This window comes from Anopheles ziemanni, chromosome 3 (assembly GCF_943734765.1).
Source record: "Anopheles ziemanni chromosome 3, idAnoZiCoDA_A2_x.2, whole genome shotgun sequence".
NCBI lineage: Eukaryota > Metazoa > Arthropoda > Insecta > Diptera > Culicidae > Anopheles > Anopheles ziemanni.
In genome coordinates this window covers 52733629-52740178 of record NC_080706.1, presented here as the reverse complement: position 1 = coordinate 52740178, position 6550 = coordinate 52733629, and the positions used below count along the sequence as shown (strand labels likewise).

At 45.5% G+C, this 6550-nt stretch overlaps 1 non-coding gene across 1 annotated transcript; it reads left to right on the top strand.

The window, feature by feature from the left end:
• The first annotated feature begins 3696 nt into the window (after positions 1-3696).
• Positions 3697-3768, top strand: Trnat-ugu (transfer RNA threonine (anticodon UGU)). Its single transcript has one exon. It is a non-coding gene; the product is annotated as a tRNA-Thr (tRNA).
• The last annotated feature ends 2782 nt before the right edge of the window (positions 3769-6550 follow it).

Below are 6550 nucleotides of genomic sequence, written 5' to 3'. Positions count from 1 at the left end.
GAACGAGACCGCGACCCGCCGCAAGTGGGAAAATGGTGGCCTCTTTTCCACGCAGCCGGAAAAGAACCGTTCCCTACCTCCACCCGGTGGCTTTTGTGTTGCCAGTTGCGACCAGTGCCATTAAAACTATTGACCCGACCTCGTGCAACGTGCAATAAGTCGCACACCTCGTTGTTTCCGGTGGAAAAGTTTGCCCATAATCTTTCCCCACCCCGCGTGCTTCCGTGAAGAAACGCTGACCGAACGACCCTTGTTCGACCGATTGTCATTTTCGGGGCGAACGCTTGTTCAAATCGACGCGGGTCAAACGCTCGACCGTCCATCGCCTTCCGACCCCGGCTTCCACCGTGCGCACCGGACGAAATTGAAAACAACGCCGATCGAGGCGAACTGTTTTAAATAACAGTTCAGGGCCAAAGTTTGCACATTCTCGCCCGCCGGGAGATTAGCTTCGCGCGGTGCAGACGTGGCCCCTCGGTTCGGCCACGCAATCCGCGCACATACCCCAGGTTCCCATTGCGGCCGCAAAAGTACCGACATTTCGACAACGGAACAGCCCGAGACACGAGGCACACATGAGAGCACCGACGGACCGTCTTCCCGTCGCCGGTCGCCGGATCGCAGCATCCTCCGTACGAGCGAGTTCTGGCCAGCCGGCATTACCTTCCGTTATCGTCGGCGCAACTTTCGGTCGAACTTTTTTGGTTTTGTCGTATACTCGCCTACCGTCCGCTTGGTCGGTGATGAAAAAGTCTGGCTTTTTTATTGTTTCGTGGAAATAAGCTTAGCTAGTTGCCGACACGCTCGGCTGGCTGGGATAAGGCTAAGAAGCAGCGGGTGAGGCGTTGCGAGTGGAAAAGCCAACACATCCAGCAGCGGAGCACCAGATGCCAAACGGGTCCGTAGTATCGCATGACATAATCGGTGCTGTTGTATAATGGCATAAACTTTCGTGACTTTTCGGTGGATTTCCGGTCGCGGGTCAGGGGACCCGGGGGAGGCACCGAGACTCCGAGGGGTCAAATGGTTCATGTGGGGGGTAGGATGGGGGATCTGTTTGCCGAACGGGCTAACGAGGGTATTAATTAGTTTTCGGTGTGCCCGTTATCTGCAGGCAAAGTGTCGGGAAGCTCATTTTGTGATATGATTTCATTTTTCGCTATCGTGCAACTTTTGGCACCGACTGTAGCTTACTTGGTGCGGCTTGGGAAGGGCTTTGAGCCGCGTGTGCTGCTTTGGAATCGAGTTACTGAAGTGAAGCCCGTTAATTTACGTTGCCTTATGCCCGGTGTTCAATTGTTGCTAGGGAAAAGCTAATAACATTAACCGTTTGGCATACTGGTTAAATTATTTTTCGGTATTTAGCATATCGTAATAACTTATAAATGAAATTGAAACCGGCGTGCAAATTGGAAATCCTCGCAAGTTCAGGTTTATACCATGTGCGATTATCACGCCCATCGCTGTTTCAGTTCGAAGCGATAGTGAAAACCCCATGTGGAAACACACAGTTGAACGGTGGCTTATGAAGGGAAACTTTTTCCACTAATCGCCAGCTGCCGCTTGCTGCTCGGGCTACCAAGTGCCAAGCTGTTCTCATTGTCGAGATATTGAGTTTTCCAACCCATTTGGGGTGTGGGTGACGTGTGTATCCACATCTCTTTCGTAGTTTTGTTTTTTCAAAAGGGGCAAAGTAAGTGCAGAGCCGTATGGTTAAAAGGAAGCAAAACAAACCTCTGCCACCTAATAACCACGGGGCGAAGTTCTACCGCTGGAAAAGTTAGACAAAATTAATAAAATGTGTCGCGTTCGATCTGGAGTGCAAGGTGAAGTATCCGACAGGTCAGCATGCTGATTATCCATGGCATTATTAGCACGCACCGATGGCGAAACGTGTATAAATATACAAGCGATGCCAGCCAACTTTGCCTCGAAAGCAGGTGATTTTGTCTCTAACGCACTTGGTTTGAAATAACTCATCAACTGTTGTCTCTAAAGCATCTGGTATTGAATTAGCCCATCGACTGTTGTCTCTAACTCATCTGACTTTGTCTCTAATCCATCTGGGTTTGTCTCCAGCCTTTAAAGCATACACAAATATAAATGGTTTTTGTTTTTCTAGTTTAAAATGTATCATAACCACAATTACTTTGTTTATTCCCTGTTTTTTGGTTGGAGACAATCCCAGATGGTTTAGAGGCAAAGTCAGATGAGTTAGAGACATAATTCGATGAGCTATTTCAATATCAGATGCTTTAGAAACAACAGTTGATGAGCTATTTCAATCATCAGTGGGTTAGAGCTTAACATAAGTGGCAAACCCTATAAGACTTAACACTTATCACACTGAAAAAAGTGTGAAGCTAATCTGAGTGATTATGCTGGCAAAATTGTTTTAACAAAAGAAAGACCCTGATTTTTGAGAAACAGCTTCCGACTAAAAATGTTAGGTCAAAAAACTTTAAACACTGCATAGCTGACGTAATAATACTTATGATTTTTTTTTCTTATATCTCACGAAAATAAATGACAACACAAACAGATCTGGATTTGCGTCACATTGACGCAGTGATAAAATTAGAGTTAAACCATTCTTAGCTTCTCTGGTACGTGTAGGCCTCCATAACGAATGTGTTACGGTCATTTGATTCGAGAAAATAATGTCCTGTTTGCTGCCGCTCCTCCATTTAGTTTCCCGTCAAACTATTGTGGGTTTTCAAGCACGTTAGCATAGAAACAATGATCCGCACAGGCGTCCCGTTGAGAAACCCTGTCCCACCCGACTCGGGTTCCTCTAGCAGTACTCAGTTTGAATCTCTGCGTTTAGATTACATTTGCTTTGGAGGTGGGAAAATGTCCCGGCGCACACCTCCACATACCATCACGCTGTCAAAGCAAAATGTCGGTCAAACCACCAGGACCTGAGGCTGGGCAGAGTCTGTGGAATCTTATTGTTCCTGCCAGAACCGTGGTCCAACCAACTCACGCTCTCCAACCGAGCCCTCGTTCGGCGTTAGTAATCAAGTGCAACCGCAAACCTAATTGTCTGCAGTGTGCAAAATCCCCATTTCGATCTTCACATACAGGGCGTGCTGCCGGTGGAACGCTTGAGGGGCGCAGATGGCGGACGCTGGATTGATGGCACTTCATCATTTGGAGTCGTATCGGCTCCATCAACACCGCACAACCGCCGGTTAAACGAAACCTTTGTACTCGGCGGCTCTCCGAGGGCTGTTGCCCGGCACGCGGGGGCCACCCCGTGTTCACGTCAATCGACATCATTATTAATGGCCGTGTGGTGTAAGGTGGGTTCTGTGGAAACTCGACTGTATGTATGTATGGGATGAATTGGTGGTTACGGCTTAATGCGCGTCACGGGCGGGTTGAGTGGTAGAACCGATGGCAATTATTCAATAGAGGAGTAGCACACCCTGCGAGTGTGTCGATCCGAGAGGATGCCGTGATGGATCGTCATCGATCAGCCGGGAAGTACCATTAGTGCAACGAATGCTATGTACAATGTTATGTATAATTCACTTCAAGTGTAATCCTAAATCAATCAGATGGCATTAATTCCCAGGCGGTTGCATGTTAGTGCTCATGGTGTATGTAAATGACGTTAATATTTCAAACGCATTCGGCGCGTGCTGAATGAATCAGCTTTTATACGGTTAGCAACCGACTTTAATCATCAGCGCCTCTTTAGCTCAGTGGCAGAGCGCTGGTCTTGTAAACCAGCGGTCGTGAGTTCAATCCTCACAGGAGGCAAAATTTTCGGAGCTTTTTAGCTCTAGCCAACATTCTTTAAGGGGAGCTTTTTGCATTTGTCTTTGACTAAAAGAGAATTTTCATGACGAAAAAAATGATCGATCATAAATTAAATTGTCGTCCGGACGATTAAAGTTTTTACTATTTTTTACGCCTTTTGTTATGTAAATTTGCGTGCTCTTTTCTCCCTATTCGCGGACTAAAGAACCAGATCCAATTATGATACTTACCTTATACAAATCTACTACATATTTTAGCTTTTTTATGTATGGAGTTCTATGTACACTAAAAACTCGAAAAATGTTGAACTGTCACAGCTGAAACTATTCACACACATAGTTTAAGCACTGCAGATGTTATTGAAGGCTTGTTTGATCACTATTTTTCGATAAAACCATCCAAATTTTACAATTTAAACTCAGTTTTTCTAACACAAACAAAACAAGCATGTAAACAAATGTGAAGGTGTACCCAACATAGATACCCTAAGGTTTATACATTACGGGGAAATTGATGAAATATCAAACATTTGAAATATGCCGTTATTGTTACTATTACATTAAATCGAGCTTTCAGGTAAAGAGTAAAACCATAACTCTTTTCTCAACATCTTCTTCACCGAGCAACGCCGGGGAGTCAAGCTAGTAATAAATATGATAAAAAACAAATTATCAAAACAATTTGAAGCATGCAATCAAACCGATAGAGCTGTCATCACTCATAAATGGCAGGGTTGGCTGTCAATCTGTTGCTTATTAATCCGAATTGTAACTATACGAAGATATATTTAACTTGTTGATAGTTACTTTATATTATTCACATATAAAACTAAATAAATCATTTAATCATAAGTAATTGGTGAACTTACATTGAGTTGATTAAACATTTCATTGAAGTAAGTACATCCTTTGAAAATATTTTAATTACAAACCATGGTTTTATCTGTCGGCATCGATGGAGCATAAAATGTAGATCGGATGATACCCATATTTAGATGTTTATGTCACGCGTCAAATCCCCTGCGAATGCGAGAGATACGATTAAAACTATGTTTACAAACGCAGCACGCGTCCGGGCTTTCCGGTGCGGGACGGGCTTACAGCAATTAAAAAGGCAAACATCGAGCGTCCATTTCGCTGCAGTGCATCCGATTCTTCCATGTGTTGCAATTTAGGCCAGCTTGTTCTGGCCCCCGAAACTCGCCGGGTGAACAATAATTGTGTTAATTGAAACCTACGCCAGGCGCGTCTGTTTGCGCTGGAGATTAATTGCATCACACTGTTTATTGCACCGCAAATCTAATTATTGTGACAATTTTCCACGTTTCACAAAAAAAAAACAAATACGCAAAGCTGGATGGCGGCGGCTTTTGGGGCAGGCCGACAAAATCACGGGCTGACGAGGGCGGGTGCGAAGTTGAGGCACGTTGAAAAACGGCCGGTGATTAGTGGTAGCAATTTTGAGTTTCGGATGGATTGATTCACATTATCAAGCGGTCGTTAGTTGCATGTGCAAGAAGAGAGGGAGAAGGTGGGAAAATGCGATGTAGCAAAACAAAGCTCATTACTATCCCTTGCATATAAATGAGCGTACATTATAGGTATTTGGCAAATATTGTGCCTCGCCGGGAATGAGCGATTGAAACGCGTCCAACTATTAGAACCAACCCCAAACGCTCCCGCTGGTTCTAACCCACCCGTCCCTTGGACAAACTTTATCCTTCTCCTTTATCCATTAGGCTCAATCACAGTGCATACTAAGCAGCACGATTAGTTGCCTTTTGATGGCGAGTGAAACAGGATAATCTCCCCATTGCCATCGGAGCTGTGCAGCAGGGTGTATGTGCTAAAAATTAATCGCAGGATTTAGTGTGCCACTTGAATATACGGACCCGGTGCAGTGCTTGCACGGGACTTAACGCCTGACCTGCCATGGACCTGCCAGAAGCCTATCCGGCTCTTGGCTCTCGTGCCAAACCTCCACCGGATGCCCGGGTCCTCCGATCTCGATCGAGCCGGCCCATTAGCAGCGGTCTAATCCGACGTCAAATTCCGGTTCAGTTGCCGCAAAGATCGGCCGGCCGCCTACGCCAGCTTCCGACGCCCAACTGGTTCAAGTTTCTACCGGAGATAATCAACCAATACATTGCTGCAGTCGATGCTAAACCGGGCATTATTTTTCATTTCATTGCAGATACGTACACCGCAACCAGATACCGAACCCGGACCTGGACACTGGCTCCGCTCATCATGGTATGTACTGACCGGCCAGCTGTGCCATTCCTTCCTTGCTCTCATGGGTAGCTTGCGGCGGTGGGAAGGGGGCGGATTGAACCGGAACATTCATAAATAAATTCCTCCCCGTATGGCCTCCCCGTTGATGCCAGCAAATCTGCCGATGCATAATTTAGTGAATGCATTGCATCTTTGCATGGTTGCCGGGTGCCACTTTCCCGGCAGCTTTCCTACAACCCTGAAACTAATTCGTCGATTGACATAGGTCGGAATTTTACACCACTAATCCCATTTTCAATCGACAGGGAAAGAGAGGGAAGCAGTAAAAAGAATAAAGCAGTTGATCCATGTTGTCGACTTAGCACGTTGTTGTTTGTAACGAATCTGAATGCCGCTTTCCTGAGAGTAGTTGTTAAAATTTGGTTCACATCCTAACAGGAAGGCTTGCTGGCAACGTTACAATATTTCCCGTATTTACCGAGTGCCGGTGCGCTTGGACTTCAATTGCCTGCATTATGAAATGTTATTTTTAACTTGCTGTAAAAGTT